Below are 18,644 nucleotides of genomic sequence, written 5' to 3'. Positions count from 1 at the left end.
ACAGGGACATAAACGCAGCAGTGATAGGATTGGAGAGGTTCGGTGAGCAAATGAAGACCTCTGAAGTCATATTGCATGGTACCCATTCCACGGGTCTCAACTCTCCAGGTTTAAGGTATTCTTCCTTCAGCTAAAACATGCATGTGGAACCCAGAGTATGATCAACCGTGTGAACGGGAGCCGTGTTTAAATATGTCTCAGTTTTCCTCCCCTGGTACTCGGGTGCAACATTCCAGACGCTTTACTAACACTCTCTCCACTTGGAGAGTCAGCGCCTTTAACCTCCTGTTTGGCCCAGTTTGCAATTTCTGCGGAAGATGAACAGGAATAGGGAGAACCAATGAGAGACTAGCTGGAGGTGTCTGGACGGGCAAATTAACTCTCATTTCCCACCAGGAAGAGGAAATAACCAAAGGCTCAAGTGCCGTGCCGGAACCAGATTAGGGCCTGAAGCCATCCTGCGGTGTTGCGGCCAACTCAAAAGAAAGCGAGGTGAAGAAAAGAGCTCAGGGGCACGGTAATTCACAAAACTGCAGAGTTATAAATGACAGCTATCGTCCAAAAATATACTGAAGTAAGGCTGCCAAGAGGACTTGAAAGCGGGGCAGAATTGCAGGAAACCGATTTCAGGAGGTAGACTGGAATTGCATTGAAAGCATAGGAAAAGAGGCAGAACATCCACAATGATGCACTTGGCCAAAAAGGGCATATGCGTTTTTTCCTGAATATATTCAGGAAAAAACGCATACGCCCTTTTTGGCCAACCAAGCAAGCTTGCAAAGGAAATCTGCACTACAATGAAGTCTCACTTCCCCCCGGTCAAAAGGGCCATCTGAAAAAAGTGTAAAATCCAGAAAGGCAGGACAGGCCATGGAGAACTGGGAGCCCTGTTTCCTGATGGGCGGGATGTAAATTGCCAACAGACACTCCGGAGAAGTGTATGGTGTTTCCTGAAACATCTAGAAAACAAAGCAACAGAGCCTAGGGCACTTCCAATTATGGTCCTATAGCTTAGGGAAATTAAAATCAAAAAGACACAGCCACCCCAAAGTTTGGGACGCCTCTGTTTACAAGAACCTCGTTTACAGTACAAGTTCAACATCGCAGAAAGTGAGAAATGGATAAAGAACTTGTGGTACTTACGTACAATGCAGTATCACTCAGCAATGAAATCTATGTCATCAGGCCTGTAGCAGCATAATGAGTGGATTCAGATAGGATGATTCTAACTGAAATAAATCACACAGAAAAAGAAACATCATAAGATATCACTAATACACGGAATGTAAACTTGGCTACACAGGAACTGAATTACAGAACAGAACAGTGTCTCAAATTTAGAAAACCAACTTATGCTTGCTTAAGGGGAAAGGTGAGTTGGGGTGCTGCATAAAACCAGAGATTGAAATGAGCACAGATAAAGTTCCTTAAGCCAAATATGGAATAGACAAGAGCTACTCCTTGCTCAACGAAATGGACTCAACACCCCATATTAAACGCCTAAGAATGTACCTGATTAGTAACTATCTTAAAACCTATGGATTGCTATGTATCCAAAAGAGAATCAAGCATCTGTACAGGGACATAAACACAGCATTGATAGGATTGGAGAGGTTCGGTGCGCAAATGAAGACCCTTTGAAGTCATATTGCATGTTACCCATTCCACGGGTCTCAACTCTCCAGGTTTAAGGTATTCTTCCTTCAGCTAAAACATGCATGTGGAACCCAGAGTATGATCAACCGTGTGAACGGGAGACGTGTTCAAATATGTCTCAGTTTTCCTCCCCTGGTACTCGGGTGCAACATTCCAGACGCTTTACTAACACTCTCCCCACTTGGAGAGTCAGCGCCTTTAACCTCCTGTTTGGCCCAGTTTGCAATTTCTGCGGAAGATGAACAGGAATAGCGAGAACCAATGAGAGACTAGCTGGAGGTGTCTGGACGGGCAAATTTAACTCTCATTTCCCACCAGGAAGAGGAATTAACCAAAGGCTCAGTGTGCCGTGCCTGAACCAGATTAGGGCCTGAAGCCATCCTGCGGTGTTGCGGCCAGCTCAAAAGAAAGCCAGTTGAAGAAAGGAGCTCGGGGACACTGTAATGCAGAAACCTGCAGAGTTATAAATGACAGCTATCGTCCAAAAATATACTGAAGTAAGGCTGCCAAGAGGACTTGAAAGCAGGGCAGAATTGCAGGAAACCGATTTCAGGAGGTAGACTGGAATTGCATTGAAAGCATAGGAAAAGAGGCAGAACGTCCACAATGATGCACTTGGCCAAAAAGGGCGTATGCGTTTTTTCCTGAATATATTCAGGAAAAAATGCATACGCCCTTTTTGGCCAACCAAGCAAGCTTGCAAAGGAAATCTGCACTACAATGAAGTCTCACTTCCCCCGGTCAAAAGGGCCATCTGAAAAAAGTGTAAAATCCAGAAAGGAAGGACAGGCCATGGAGAACTGGGAGCCTTGTTATGCTGATGGGCGGGATGTAAATTGCCAACAGACACTCGGGAGAAGTGTATGGTGTTTCCTGAAACATCTAAAAAACAAAGCAACAGAGCCTAGGGCACTTCCACTTATGGTCCTATAGCTTAGGGAAATTAAAATCAAAAAGACACAGCCACCCCAAAGTTTGGGACGCCTCTGTTTACAAGAACCTCGTTTACCGTACAAGTTCAACATCGCAGAAAGTGAAAAATGGATAAAGAACTTGTGGTACTTACGTACAATGCAGTATCACTCAGCAATGAAATCTATGTCATCAGGACCTTAGCAGCACAATGAGTGGATTCAGGTATGATGATTCTAACTGAAATAAGTCACACAGAAAAAGAAACATCATAAGATATGACTAATACACGGAATGTAAACTTGGCTACAGAGGAACTGAATTACAGAACAGAACAGGGTCTCAAATTTAGAAAACCAACTTATGCTTGCTTAAGGGGAAAGGTGAGTTGGGGTGCTGCATAAAACCAGAGATTGAAATGAGCACAGATAAAGTTCCTTAAGCCAAATATGGAATAGACAAGAGCTACTCCTTGCTCAACGAAATGGACTCAACACCCCATATTAAACGCCTAAGAATGTACCTGACTAGTAAGTATCTTAAAACCTATGGATTGCTATGTCTCCCAAAGAGAATCAAGCATGTGTACAGGGACATAAACGCAGCAGTGATAGGATTGGAGAGGTTCGGTGAGCAAATGAAGACCCTTTGAAGTCATATTGCATGGTACCCATTCCACGGGTTTCAACTCTCCAGGTTTAAGGTATTCTTCCTTCAGCTAAAACATGCATGTGGAACCTAGAGTATGATCAACCATGTGATCGGGAGACGTGTTGAAATATGTCTCAGTTTTCGTACCCTGGTACTCGGGTGCAACATTCCAGACGCTTTACTAACACTCTCCCCAATTGGAGAGTCAGTCCCTTTAACCACCTGTTTGGCCCAGTTTGCAATTTCTGCGGAAGATGAACAGGAATAGCGAGAAGCAATGAGAGACTAGCTGGAGGTGTCTGGACGGGCAAATTTAACTCTCATTTCCCACCAGGAAGAGGAATTAACCAAAGGCTCAGCGTGCCGTGCCGGCACCAGATTAGGGCCTGAAGCAATCCTGCGGTGTTGCGGCCAGCTCACAAGAAAGCGAGTTGAAGAAAGGATCTCAGGGACACTGTAATTCACAAACCTGCAGAGTTATAAATGACAGCTATCGTCCAAAAATAGACTGAAGTAAGGCTGCCAAGAGGACTTGAAAGCGGGGCAGAATTGCAGGAAACCGATTTCAGGAGGTAGACTGGAATTGCATTGAAAGCATAGGAAAAGGGGCAGAGCGTCCACAATGATGCACTTGGCCAAAAAGGGCGTATGCGTTTTTTCCTGAATATATTCAGGAAAAAACGCATACGCCCTTTTTGGCCAACCAAGCAAGCTTGCAAAGGAAATCTGCACTACAATGAAGTCTCACTTCCCCCCGGTCAAAAGGGCCATCTGAAAAAAGTGTAAAATCCAGAAAGGCAGGACAGGCCATGGAGAACTGGGAGCCTTGTTATGCTGATGGGCGGGATGGAAATTGCCAACAGACACTCGGGAGAAGTGTATGTTGTTTCCTGAAACATCTAAAAAACAAAGCAACAGAGCCTAGGGCACTTCCACTTATGGTCCTATAACTTAGGGAAATTAAAATCAAAAAGACACAGCCACCCCAAAGTTTGGAATGGCTCTGTTTACAAGAAGCTCGTTTACAGTACAAGTTCAACATCGCAGAAAGTGAAAAATGGATAAAGAAGTTGTGGTATTTACGTATAAAGCAATATCACTCACCAAAGAAATCTATGTCATCAGGCCCTTAGCAGCACAATGAGTGGATTCAGGTACGATGATTCTAACTGAAATAAGTCACACAGAAAAAGAAACATCATAAGATATCAGTAATACACGGAATGTAAACTTGGCTACACAGGAACTAAATTACAGAACAGAACAGGGTCTCAAATTTAGAAAACCAACTTATGCTTGCTTAAGGGTAAAGGTGAGTTGGGTTGCTGCATAAAACCAGAGATCGAAATGAGCACAGATAAAGTTCCTTAAGCCAAATATGGAATAGACAAGAGCTACTCCTTGCTCAACGAAATGGACTCAACACCGCATATTAAACGCCTAAGAATGTACCTGACTAGTAAGTATCTTAAAACCTATGGATTGCTATGTCTCCGAAAGAGAATCAAGCATGTGTACAGGGGCATAAACGCAGCAGTGATAGGATTGGAGAGGTTCGGTGAGCAAATGAAGACCCTTTGAAGTCATATTGCATGGTACCCATTCCACGGGTCTCAACTCTCCAGGTTTAAGGTATTCTTCCTTCAGCTAAAACATGCATGTGGAACCCAGAGTATGATCAACCGTGTGAACGGGAGACATGTTCAAATATGTCTCAGTTTTCCTCCCCTGGTACTTGGGTGCAACATTCCAGACGCTTTACTAACACTCTCCCGACTTGGAGAGTCAGCGCCTTTAACCTCCTGTTTGGCCCAGTTTGCAATTTCTGCGGAAGATGAACAGGAATAGGGAGAACCAATGAGAGACTAGCTGGAGGTTTCTGGATGGGCAAATTTAACTCTCATTTCCCACCAGGAAGAGGAAATAACCAAAAGCTCAGCGTGCCGTGCCGGAACCAGATTAGGGCCTGAAGCCATCCTGCGGTGTTGCGGCCAGCTCAAAAGAAAGCGAGTTGAAGAAAGGAGCTCAGGGGCACTGTAATTCACAAACCTGCAGAGTTATAAATGACAGCTATCGTCCAAAAATAGACTGACGTAAGGCTGCCAAGAGGACTTGAAAGCGGGGCAGAATTGCAGGAAACCGATTTCAGGAGGTAGACTGGAATTGCATTGAAAGCATAGGAAAAGAGGCAGAACGTCCACAATGATGCACTTGGCCAAAAAGGGTGTATGCGTTTTTTCTTGAATATATTCAGGAAAAAACGCATACGCCCCTTTTTGGCCAACCAAGCAAGCTTGCAAAGGAAATCTACACTACAATGAAGTCTCACATCCCCCCGGTCAAAAGGGCCATCTGAAAAAAGTGTAAAATCCAGAAAGGCAGGACAGGCCATGGAGAACTGGGAGCCTTGTTATGCTGATGGGCGGGATGGAAATTGCCAACAGACACTCGGGAGAAGTGTATGGTGTTTCCTGAAACATCTAAAAAACAAAGCAACAGAGCCTAGGGCACTTCCACTTATGGTCCTATAGCTTAGGGAAATTAAAATCAAAAAGACACAGCCACCCCAAAGTTTGGGACGCCTCTGTTTACAAGAACCTCGTTTACAGTACAAGTTCAACATCGCAGAAAGTGAAAAATGGATAAAGAAGTTGTGGTATTTACTTACAAAGCAATATCACTCAGCCATGAACTCTATGTCATCAGGCCCTTAGCAGCACAATGAGTGGATTCAGGTATGATGATTCTAACTGAAATAAGTCACACAGAAAAAGAATCATCATAAGATATCAGTAATACACGGAATGTAAACTTGGCTACACAGGAACTGAATTACAGAACAGAACAGGGTCTCAAATTTAGAAAACCAACTTATGCTTGCTTAAGGGGAAAGGTGAGTTGGGTTGCTGCATAAAACCAGAGATTGAAAGGAGCACAGATAAAGTTCCTTAAGCCAAATATGGAATAGACAAGAGCTACTCCTTGCTCAACGAAATGGACTCAACACCGCATACTAAACGCCTAAGAATGTACCTGACTAGTAAGTATCTTAAAACCTATGGATTGCTATGTCTCCGAAAGAGAATCAAGCATGTGTACAGGGGCATAAACGCAGCAGTGATAGGATTGGAGAGGGTCGGTGAGGAAATGAAGATCCTTTGAAGTCATATTGCATGGTACCCATTACACGGGTTTCAACTACCCAGGTTTAAGATATTCTTCCTTCAGCTAAAACATGCATGTGGAACCTAGAGTATGATCAACCATGTGATCGGGAGACGTGTTCAAATATGTCTCAGTTTTCATACCCTGGTACTCGGGTGCAACATTCCAGACGCTTTACTTACACTCTCCCGACTTGGAGAGTCAGTCCGTTTAACCTCCTGTTTGGCCCAGTTTGCAATTTCTGCGGAAGATGAACAGGAATAGCGAGAACCAATGAGAGACTAGCTGGAGGTGTCTGGACGGGCATATTTAACTCTCATTTCCCACCAGGAAGAGGAAATAACCAAAGGCTCAGCGTGCCTTGCCGGACAAGATTAGGGCCTGAAGCCATCCTGCGGTGTTGCGGCCAGCTCACAAGAAAGCGAGTTGAAGAAAGGAGCTCAGGGGCACTGTAATTCACAAACCTGCAGAGTTATAAATGGCAGCTATCGTCCAAAAATATACTGAAGTAAGGCTGCCAAGAGGACTTGAAAGCGGGGCAGAATTGCAGGAAACCGATTTCTGGAGGTAGACTGGAATTGCATTGAAAGCATAGGAAAAGACGCAGAGCGTCCACAATGATGCACTTGGCCAAAAAGGGCATATGCGTTTTTTCCTGAATATATTCAGTTAAAAACGCATACACACTTTTTGGCCAACCAAGCAAGCTTGCAAAGGAAATCTGCACTACAATGAAGTCTCACTTCCCCCCGGTCAAACGGTCCACGTGAAAAAAGCGTAAAATCCAGAAAGGCAGGACTGGCCATGGAGAACTGGGAGCCTTGTTATGCTGATGGGCGAGATGGAAATTGCCAACAGACACTCGGGAGAAGTGTATGGTGTTTCCTGAAACATCTAAAAAACAAAGCAACAGAGCCTAGGGCACTTCCACTTATGGTCCTATAGCTTAGGGAAATTAAAATCAAAAAGACACAGCCACCCCAAAGTTTGGGACGCCTCTGTTTACAAGAACCTCGTTTACCGTACAAGTTCAATATCACAGAAAGTGAAAAATGGATAAAGAACTTGTGGTACTTACGTACAATGCAGTATCACTCAGCAATGAAATCTGTGTCATCAGGCCCGTAGCAGCATAATGAGTGGATTCAGGTACGATGATTCTAACTGAAATAAGTCACACAGAAAAAGAAACATCATAAGATATCACTAATACACGGAATGTAAACGTGGCTACACAGGAACTGAATTCCAAAACAGAACAGGGTCTCAAATTTAGAAAACCAACTTATGCTTGCTTAAGGGGAAAGGTGAGTTGGTGTGCTGCATAAAACCAGAGATTGAAATGAGCACAGATAAAGTTCCTTAAGCCAAATATGTAATAGACAAGAGCTACTCCTTGCTCAACGAAATGGACTCAACACCCCATATTAAACGCCTAAGAATGTACCTGACTAGTAAGTATCTTAATTCTATGGATTGCTATGTCTCCAAAAGAGAATCAAGTGTGTGTACAGGGGCATAATCGCAGCAGTGATAGGATTGGAGAGGTTCGGTGAGCAAATGAAGACCCTTTGAAGTCATATTGCATGGTACCCATTACACGGGTCTCAACTCTCCAGGTTTAAGGTATTCTTCCTTCTGCTGAAACATGCATGTGGAACCCAGAGTATGATCAACCATGTGAACGGGAGATGTGTTCAAATATGTCTCACTTTTCTTCCCCTGGTACTCGGGTGCAACATTCAAGACGCTTTACTAACATTCTCCCCACTTGGAGAGTCAGCGCCTTTAACCTCCTGTTTGGCCCAGTTTGCAATTTCTGCGGAAGATGAACAGGAATAGGGAGAACCAATGAGAGACTAGCTGGAGGTGTCTGGACAGGCAAATTTAACTCTCATTTCCCACCAGGAAGAGGAAATAACCAAAGGCTCAGCGTGCCATGCCTTTACTAGTTTAGGGCCTGAAGCCATCCTGCGGTGTTGCGGCCAGCTCACAAGAAAGCAAGTTGAAGAAAGGAGCTCAGGGGCACTGTAATTCACAAACCTGCAGAGTTATAAATGACAGCTATCGTCCAAAAATATACTGAAGTAAGGCTGCCAAGGGGACTTGAAAGTGGGGCAGAATTGCAGGAAACCGATTTCAGGAGGTAGACTGGAATTGCATTGAAAGCATAGGAAAAGAGGCAGAATGTCCACAATGATGCACTTGGCCAAAAAGGGCGTATGCGTTTTTTCCTGAATATATTCAGGAAAAAACGCATACGCCCTTTTTGGCCAACCAAGCAAGCTTGCAAAGGAAATCTGCACTACAATGAAGTCTCACTTCCCCCCGGTCAAATGGGCCATCTGAAAAAAGCGTAAAATCCAGAAAGGCAGGAGAGGCCATGGAGAACTGGGAGCCTTGTTATGCTGATGGGCGGGATGTAAATTGCCAACAGACACACAGGAGAAGTGTATGGTGTTTCCTGAAACATCTAAAAAACAAAGCAACAGAGCCTAGGGCACTTCCACTTATGGTCCTATAGCTTAGGGAAATTAAAATCAAAAAGACACAGCCACCCCAAAGTTTGGGACGCCTCTGTTTACAAGAACCTCGTTTACCGTACAAGTTCAATATCACAGAAAGTGAAAAATGGATAAAGAACTTGTGGTACTTACGTACAATGCAGTATCACTCAGCAATGAAATCTATGTCATCAGGCCCGTAGCAGCATAATGACTGGATTCAGGTACGATGATTCTAACTGAAATAAGTCACACAGAAAAAGAAACATCATAAGATATCACTAATACACTGAATGTAAACTTGGCTACACAGGATCTGAATTCCAAAACAGAACAGGGTCTCAAATTTAGAAAACCAACTTATGCTTCCTTAAGGGGAAAGGTGAGTTGGGGTGCTGCATAAAACCAGAGATTGAAATGAGCACAGATAAAGTTCCTTAAGCCAAATATGGAATAGACAAGAACTACTCTTTGCTCAATGAAATGGACTCAACACCCCATATTAAACACCTAAGAATGTACCTGACTAGTAAGTATCTTAAAACCTATGGATTGCTATGTCTCCAAAAGAGAATCAAGCGTGTGTACAGGGGCATAAACGCAGCAGTGATAGGATTGGAGAGGTTCGGTGAGCAAATGAAGACCCTTTGAAGTCATATTGCATGGTACCCATTGCACGGGTCTCAACTCTCCAGGTTTGAGGTATTCTTCCTTCAGCTAAAACATGCATGTGGAACCTAGAGTATGATCAACCATGAGATCGGGAGACGTGTTCAAATATGTCTCAGTTTTCCTCCCCTGGTACTCGGGTGCAACATTCCAGACGCTTTACTAACAATCTCCCCACTTGGAGAGTCAGTCCCTTTAACCTCCTGTTTAGCCCAGTTTGCAATTTCTGCGGAAGATGAACAGGAATAGCGAGAACCAATGAGAGACTAGCTGGAGGTGTCTGGACGGGCAAATTTAACTCTCATTTCCCACCAGGAAGAGGAAATAACCAAAGGCTCAGCGTGCCGTGCCGGACAAGATTAGGGCCTGAAGCCATCCTGCGGTGTTGCGGCCAGCTCACAAGAAAGCGAGTTGAAGAAAGGAGCTCAGGGGCACTGTAATTCACAAACCTGCAGAGTTATAAATGACAGCTATCGTCCAAAAATAGACTGAAGTAAGGCTGCCAAGAGGACTTGAAAACGGGGTAGAATTGCAGGAATCCGATTTCAGGAGGTAGACTGGAATTGCATTGAAAGCATAGGAAAAGAGGCAGAGCGTCCACAATGATGCACTTGGCCAAAAAGGGCGTATGCGTTTTTTCCTGAATATATTCAGGAAAAAACGCATACGCCCTTTTTGGCCAACCAAGCAAGCTTGCAAAGGAAATCTGCACTACAATGAAGTCTCACTTCCCCCCGGTCAAAAGGGCCATCTGAAAAAAGCGTAAAATCCAGAAAGGCAGGACAGGCCATGGAGAACTGGGAGCCTTGTTATGCTGATGGGCGGGATGTAAATTGCCAACAACCACTCGGGAGAAGTGTATGGTGTTTCCTGAAACATCTAAAAAACAAAGCAACAGAGCCTAGGGCACTTCCACTTATGGTCCTTTAGCTTAGGGAAATTAAAATCAAAAAGACACAGCCACCCCAAAGTTTGGGACGCCTCTGTTTACAAGAACTTCGGTTACCGTACAAGTTCAATATCACTGAAAGTGAAAAATGGATAAAGAAATTGTGGTACTTACGTACAATGCAGTATCACTCAGCAATGAAATCTGTGTCATCAGGCCCGTAGCAGCATAATGAGTGGATTCAGGTACGATGATTCTAACTGAAATAAGTCACACAGAAAAAGAAACATCATAAGATATCACTAATACACGGAATGTAAACTTGGCTACACAGGAACTGAATTACAGAACAGAACAGGGTCTCAAATTTAGAAAACCAACTTATGCTTGCTTAAGGCGAAAGGTGAGTTGGGGTGCTGCATAAAACCAGAGATCGAAATGAGCACAGATAAAGTTCCTTAAGCCAAATATGGAATAGACAAGAGCTACTCCTTGCTCAACGAAATGGACTAAACACCGCATATTAAACGCCTAAGAATGTACCTGACTAGTAAGTATCTTAAAACCTATGGATTGCTATGTCTCCGAAAGAGAATCAAGCATGTGTAAAAGGCATAAACGCAGCAGTGATAGGATTGGAGAGGTTCAGTGAGCAAATGAAGACACTTTGAAGTCATATTGCATGGTACCCATTACACGGGTCTCAACTCTCCAGGTTTAAGGTATTCTTCCTTCAGCTAAATCATGCATGTGGAACCCAGAGTATGATAAACCGTGTGAACGGGAGACGTGTTCAAATATGTCTCACTTTTCCTCCCCTTGTACTCGGGTGCAACATTCCAGACGCTTTACTAACACTCTTCCCACTTGGAAAGTCAGCGCCTTTAACCTCCTGTTTGGCCCAGTTTGCAATTTCTGCGGAAGATGAACAGGAATAGGGAGAACCAATGAGAGACTAGCTGGAGGTGTCTGGACGGGCAAATTTAACTCTCATTTCCCACCAGGAAGAGGAAATAACCAAAGGCTCAGCGTGCCGTGCCGGAACCAGATTAGGGCCTGAAGCCATCCTGCGGTGTTGCGGCCAGCTCACAAGAAAGCGAGTTGAAGAAAGGAGCTCAGGGGCACTGTAATTCACAAACCTGCAGAGTTATAAATGACAGCTATCGTCCAAAAATAGACTGAAGTAAGGCTGCCAAGAGGACTTGAAAGCGGGGCAGAATTGCAGGAAACCGATTTCAGGAGGTAGACTGGAATTGCATTGAAAGCATAGGAAAAGAGGCAGAGCGTCCACAATGATGCACTTGGCCAAAAAGGGCGTATGCGTTTTTTCCTGAATATATTCAGGAAAAAACGCATACGCCCTTTTTGGCCAACCAAGCAAGCTTGCAAAGGAAATCTGCACTACAATGAAGTCTCACTTCCCCCCGGTCAAAAGGGCCATCTGAAAAAAGTGTAAAATCCAGAAAAGCAGGAGAGGCCATGGAGAACTGGGAGCCTTGTTATGCTGATGGGCGGGATGGAAATTGCCAACAGACACTCGGGAGAAGTGTATGGTGTTTCCTGAAACATCTAAAAAACAAAGCAACAGAGCCTAGGGCACTTCCACTTATGGTCCTATAGCTTAGGGAAATTAAAATCAAAAAGACACAGCGTCCCCAAAGCTTGGGACACCTCTGTTTACAAGAACCTCGTTTACAGTACAAGTTCAACATCGCAGAAAGTGAAAAATGGATAAAGAACTTGTGGTATTTGCTTACAAAGCAATATCACTCAGCAATGAAATCTATGTCATCAGGCCCGTAGCAGCATAATGAGTGGATTCAGGTACGATTATTCTAACTGAAATAAGTCACACAGAAAAAGAAACATCATAAGATATCACTAATACACGGAATGTAAACTTGGCTACACAGGAACTGAATTCCAAAACAGAACAGGGTCTCAAATTTAGAAAACCAACTTATGCTTGCTTAAGGGGAAAGGTGAGTTGGGGTGCTGCATAAAACCAGAGATTGAAATGAGCACAGATAAAGTTCCTTAAGCCAAATATGGAATAGACAAGAGCTACTCCTTGCTCAACGAAATGGACTCAACATGCCATATTAAACGCCTAAGAATGTACCTGACTAGTAAGTATCTTAAAACCTATGGATTGCTATGTCTCCAAAAGAGAATCAAGCGTGTGTACAGGGGCATAAACGCAGCAGTGATAGGATTGGAGAGGTTCGGTGAGCAAATGAAGATCCTTTGAAGTCATATTGCATGGTACCCATTCCACGGGTCTCAACACTCCAGGTTTAAGGTATTCTTCCTTCAGCTAAAACATGCATGTGGAACCTAGAGTATGATCAACCATGTGATCGGGAGACGTGTTCAAATATGTCTCAGTTTTCGTACCCTGGTACTCGGGTGCAACATTCCAGACGCTTTACTAACACTTTCCCCACTTGGAGAGTCAGCGCCTTTAACCTCCTGTTTGGCCCAGTTTGCAATTTCTGCGGAAGATGAACAGGAATAGCGAGAACCAATGAGAGACTAGCTGGAGGTGTCTGGACGGGCAAATTTAACTCTCATTTCCCACCAGGAAGAGCAATTAACCAAAGGCTCAGCGTGCCGTGCCGGAACCAGATTAGGGCCTGAAGCCATCCTGCGGTGTTGCGGCCAGCTCAAAAGAAAGCGAGTTGAAGAAAGGAGCTCAGGGGCACTGTAATTCACAAACCTGCAGAGATATAAATGACAGCTATCGTCCAAAAATAGACTGAAGTAAGGCTGCCAAGAGGACTTGAAAGCGGGGCAGAATTGCAGGAAACCGATTTCAGGAGGTAGACTGGAATTGCATTGAAAGCATAGGAAAAGAGGCAGAACGTCCACAATGATGCACTTGGCCAAAAAGGGCGTATGCCTTTTTTCCTCAGGAAAAAACGCATACGCCCTTTTTGGCCAACCAAGCAAGCTTGCAAAGGAAATCGGCACTAAAATGAAGTCTCACTTCCCCCCGGTCAAAAGGGCCATCTGAAAAAAGTGTAAAATAATGAAAGGCAGGACAGGCCATGGAGAACTGGGAGCCTTGTTATGCTGATGGGCGGGATGTAAATTGCTAACAGACACTCGGGAGAAGTGTATGGTGTTTCCTGAAACATCTAAGAAACAAAGCAACAGAGCCTAGGGCACTTCCACTTATGGTCCTATAGCTTAGGGAAATTAAAATCAAAAAGACACAGCCACCCCAAAGTTTGGGACGCCTCTGTTTACAAGAACCTCGTTTACTGTACAAGTTCAATATCACAGAAAGTGAAAAATGGATAAAGAACTTGTGGTACATACGTACAATGCAGTATCACTCAGCAATGAAATCTATGTCATCAGGCCCGTAGTAGCATAATGAGTGGATTCAGGTACGATGATTCTAACTGAAATAAGTCACACAGAAAAAGAAACATCATAAGATATCACTAATACACGGAATTAAACTTGGCTACACAGTAACTGAATTACAGAACAGAACAGGGTCTCAAATTTAGAAAACCAACTTATGCTTGCTTAAGGGGAAAGGTGAGTTGTGGTGCTGCATAAAACCAGAGATTGAAATGAGCACAGATAAAGTTCCTTAAGCCAAATATGGAATAGACAAGAGCTACTCCTTGCTCAACGAAATGGACTCAACACCGCATATTAAACGCCTAAGAATGTACCTGACTAGTAAGTATCTTAAAACCTATGGATTGCTATGTCTCCGAAAGAGAATCAAGCATGTGTACAGGGGCATAAACGCAGCAGTGACAGGATTGGAGAGGTTCGCTGAGCAAATGAGGACCCATTGAAGTCATATTGCATGGTACCCATTCCACGGGTTTCAACTACCCAGGTTTAAGGTATTCTTCCTTCAGCTAAAACATGCATGTGGAACCTAGAGTATGATCAACCATGTGATCGGGAGACGTGTTCAAATATGTCTCAGTTTTCCTCCCCTGGTACTTCGGTGCAACATTCCAGACGCTTTACTAACACTCTCCCCACTTGGAGAGTCAGTCCCTTTAACCTCCTGTTTGGCCCAGTTTGCAATTTCTGCGGAAGATGAACAGGAATAGGGAGAACCAATGAGAGACTAGCTGGAGGTGTCTGGACGGGCAAATTTAACTCACATTTCCCACCAGGAAGAGCAAATAACCAAAGGTTCAGCGTGCCGTGCCGGAACCAGATTAGGGCCTGAAGCCATCCTGCGGTGTTGAGGTCAGCTCAAAAGAAAGCGAGTTGAAGAAAGGAGCTCAGGGGCACTGTAATTCACAAACCTGCAGAGTTATAAATGAGAGCTATCGTCCAAAAATAGACTGAAGTAAGGCTGCCAAGAGGACTTGAAAGCGGGGCAGCATTGCAGGAAACTGATTTCAGGAGGTAGACTGGAATTGCATTGAAAGCATAGGAAAAGAGGCAGAACGTCCACAATGATGCACTTGGTCAAAAAGGGCGTATGCGTTTTTTCCTGAATATATTCAGGAAAAAACGCATACGCACTTTTTGGCCAACCAAGCAAGCTTGCAAAGGAAATCTGCACTACAATGAAGTCTCACTTCCCCCCGGTGAAAAGGGCCATCTGAAAAAAGTGTAAAATCCAGAAATGCAGGACAGGCCATGAAGAACCGGGAGCCTTGTTATGCTAATGGGCGGGATGGAAATTGCCAACAGACACTCGGGAGAAGTGTATGGTGTTTCCTGAAACATCTAAAAAACAAAGCAACAGAGCCTAGGGCACTTCCACTTATGGTCCTATAGCTTAGGGAAATTAAAATCAAAAAGACACAGCCACCCCAAAGTTTGGGACGCCTCTGTTTACAAGAACCTCGTTTACAGTACAAGTTCAACATCGCAGAAAGTGAAAAATGGATAAAGAAGTTGTGGTATTTACTTACAAAGCAATATCACTCAGCCATGAACTCTATGTCATCAGGCGCTTAGCAGCACAATGAGTGGATTCAGGTATGATGATTCTAACTGAAATAAGTCACACAGAAAAAGAATCATCATAAGCTATCAGTAATACACGGAATGTAAACCTGGCTACACAGGAACTGAATTACAGAACAGAACAGGGTCTCAAATTTAGAAAACCAACTTATGCTTGCTTAAGGGGAAAGGTGAGTTGGGGTGTTGCATAAAACCAGAGATTGAAATGAGCACAGATAAAGTTCCTTAAGCCAAATATGGAATAGACAAGAGCTACTCCTTGCTCAACGAAATGGACTCAACACCGCATATTAAACGCCTAAGAATGTACCTGACTAGTAAGTATCTTAAAACCTATGGATTGCTATGTCTCCGAAAGAGAATCAAGCATGTGTACAGGGACATAAACGCAGCAGTGATAGGATTGGAGAGGTTCGGTGATCAAATGAAGACCCTTTGAAGTCATATCGCATGGTACCCATTCCACGGGTTTCAACTACCCAGTTTTAAGGTATTCTTCCTTCAGCTAAAACATGCATGTGGAACCTAGAGTATGATCAACCATGTGATCAGGAGACGTGTTCAAATATGTCTCAGTTTTCGTACCCTGGTACTCGGGTGCAACATTCCAGACGCTTTACTAACACTCTCCCGACTTGGAGAGTCAGTCCCTTTAACCTCCTGTTTGGCCCAGTTTGCAATTTCTGCGGAAGATGAACAGGAATAGCGAGAACCAATGAGAGACTAGCTGGAGGTGTCTGGACGTGTAAATTTAACTCTCATTTCCCACCAGGAAGAGGAATTAACCAAAGGCTCAGCGTGCCGTGCCGGAACCAGATTAGGGACTGAAGCCATCCTGCGGTGTTGCGGCCAGCTCACAAGAAAGCGAGTTGAAGAAAGGAGCTCAGGGGCACTGTAATTCACAAACCTGCAGAGTTATAAATGACAGCTATCGTCCAAAAATATACTGAAGTAAGGCTGCCAAGAGGACTTGAAAGCGGGGCAGAATTGCAGGAAACCGATTTCAGGAGGTAGACTGGAATTGCATTGAAAGCATAGGAAAAGAGGCAGAACGTCCACAATTATGCACTTGGCCAAAAAGGGCGTATGCGTTTTTTCCTGAATATATTCCAGAAAAAAACCCATTCGCCCTTTTTGGCCAACCAAGCAAATTTGCAAAGGAAATCTGCACTACAATGAAGTCTCACTTCCCCCCGGTCAAAAGAGCCATCTGAAAAAAGTGTAAAATCCAGAAAGGCAGGACAGGCCATGGAGAACTGGGAGCCTAGTTATGCTGATGAGCAGGATGTAAATTGCCAACACACACACAGGAGAAGTGTATGGTGTTTCCTGAAACATCTAAAAAACAAAGCAACAGAGCCTAGGGCACTTCCACTTATAGTCCTATAGCTTAGGGAAATTAAAATCAAAAAGACACAGCCACCCCAAAGTTTGGAACGGCTCTGTTTACAAGAACCTCGTTTACAGAACAAGTTCAACATCGCAGAAAGTGAAAAATGGATAAAGAAGTTGTGGTATTTACTTACAAAGCAATATCACTCAGCAATGAAATCTATGTCATCAGGCCCTTAGCAGCACAGTGAGTGGATTCAGGTACGATGATTCTAACTGAAATAAGTCACAGAGAAAAAGAAACATCATAAGATATCAGTAATACACGGAATGTAAACTTGGCTACACAGGAACTGAATTACAGAACAGAACAGGGTCTCAAATTCAGAAAACCAACTTATGCTTGCTTAAGGGGAAAGGTGAGTTGGGGTGCTGCATAAAACCAGAGATTGAAATGAGCACAGATAAAGTTCTTTAAGCCAAATATGGAATAGAAAAGAGCTACTCCTTGCTCAACAAAATGGACTCAACACCGCATATTAAACGCCTAAGAATGTACCTGACTAGTAAGTATCTTAAAACCTATGGATTGCTATGTCTCCAAAAGAGAATCAAGCGTGTGTACAGGGGCATAAATGCAGCAGTGATAGGATTGGAGAGGTTCGGTGAGCAAATGAAGACCCTTTGAAGTCATATTGCATGGTACCCATTCCACGGGTCTCAACTCTCCAGGTTTAAGGTATTCTTCCTTCAGCTAAAACATGCATGTGGAACCCAGAGTATGATCAACCATGTGATCGGGAGACGTGTTCAAATATGTCTCAGTTTTCCTCCCCTGGTACTCGGGTGCAACATTCCACACGCTTTACTAATACTCTCCCCACTTGGAGAGTCAGCGCCTTTAAACTCCTGTTTGGCCCAGTTTGCAATTTCTGCGGAAGATGAACAGGAATAGCGAGAACCAATGAGAGATTGGCTGGAGGTGTCTGGACGGGCAAATTTAACTCTCATTTCCCAACAGGAAGAGGAATTAACCAAAGGCTCAGCGTGCCGTGCCGGAACCAGATTAGGGCCTGAAGCCATCCTGCGGTGTTGCGGCTAGCTCACAAGAAAGCGAGTTGAAGAAAGGAGCTCAGGGGCACTGTAATTCACAAACCTGCAGAGTTATAAATGACAGCTATCGTCCAAAAATAGACTGAAGTAAGGCTGCCAAGAGGACTTGAAAGCGGGGCAGAATTGCAGGAAAACGATTTCAGGAGGTAGACTGGAATTGCATTGAAAGCATAGGAAAAGAGGCAGAACGTCCACAATGCTGTACTTGGCCAAAAAGGGCGTATGCGTTTTTTCCTGAATATATTCAGGAAAAAACGCATACGCCCTTTTTGGCCAACCAAGCAAGCTTGCAAAGGAAATCTGCACTACAATGAAGTCTCACTTCCCCCCAGTCAAAAGGGCCATCTGAAAAAAGTGTAAAATCCAGAAAGGCAGGACAGGCCATGGAGAACTGGGAGCCTTGTTATGCTGATGGGCGGGATGTAAATTGCCAACACACACTCAGGAGAAGTGTATGGTGTTTCCTGAAACATCTAAAAAACAAAGCAACAGAGCATAGGGTACTTCCACTTATGGTCCTATAGCTTAGGGAAATTAAAATAAAAAAGACACAGCCACCCCAAAGTTTGGGACGCCTCTGTTTACAAGAACCTCGTTTACCGTACAAGGTCAATATCACAGAAAGTGAAAAATGGATAAAGAACTTGTGGTACTTATGTACAATGCAGTATCACTCAGCAATGAAATCTATGTCATCAGGCCCTTAGCAGCATAATGAGTGGATTCAGGTACAATGATTCTAACTGAAATAAGTCACACAGAAAAAGAAACATCATAAAATATCACTAATA

General features: G+C 43.8%; 1 long non-coding RNA gene across 1 annotated transcript in view; it reads right to left on the bottom strand.

The window, feature by feature from the left end:
* The window catches only part of LOC307181316, a 187,971-nt gene that overhangs the window by 9,909 nt on the left and 159,418 nt on the right, over nucleotides 1–18,644 (bottom strand). Inside the window, exon 4 of the long non-coding RNA XR_013826438.1 lies at nucleotides 1,144–1,229. This is a non-coding gene — a long non-coding RNA (uncharacterized lncRNA). The remainder of the gene's footprint in view (nucleotides 1–1,143; nucleotides 1,230–18,644) is intronic.

The sequence above is a fragment of the Stenella coeruleoalba genome (genome assembly GCF_951394435.1).
Source record: "Stenella coeruleoalba genome assembly, contig: scaffold_49, whole genome shotgun sequence".
Classification (NCBI taxonomy): Eukaryota; Metazoa; Chordata; class Mammalia; order Artiodactyla; family Delphinidae; genus Stenella; species Stenella coeruleoalba.
Note: the sequence above shows the minus strand (reverse complement) of the source record. Positions and strands in the feature narration are given on the sequence as shown.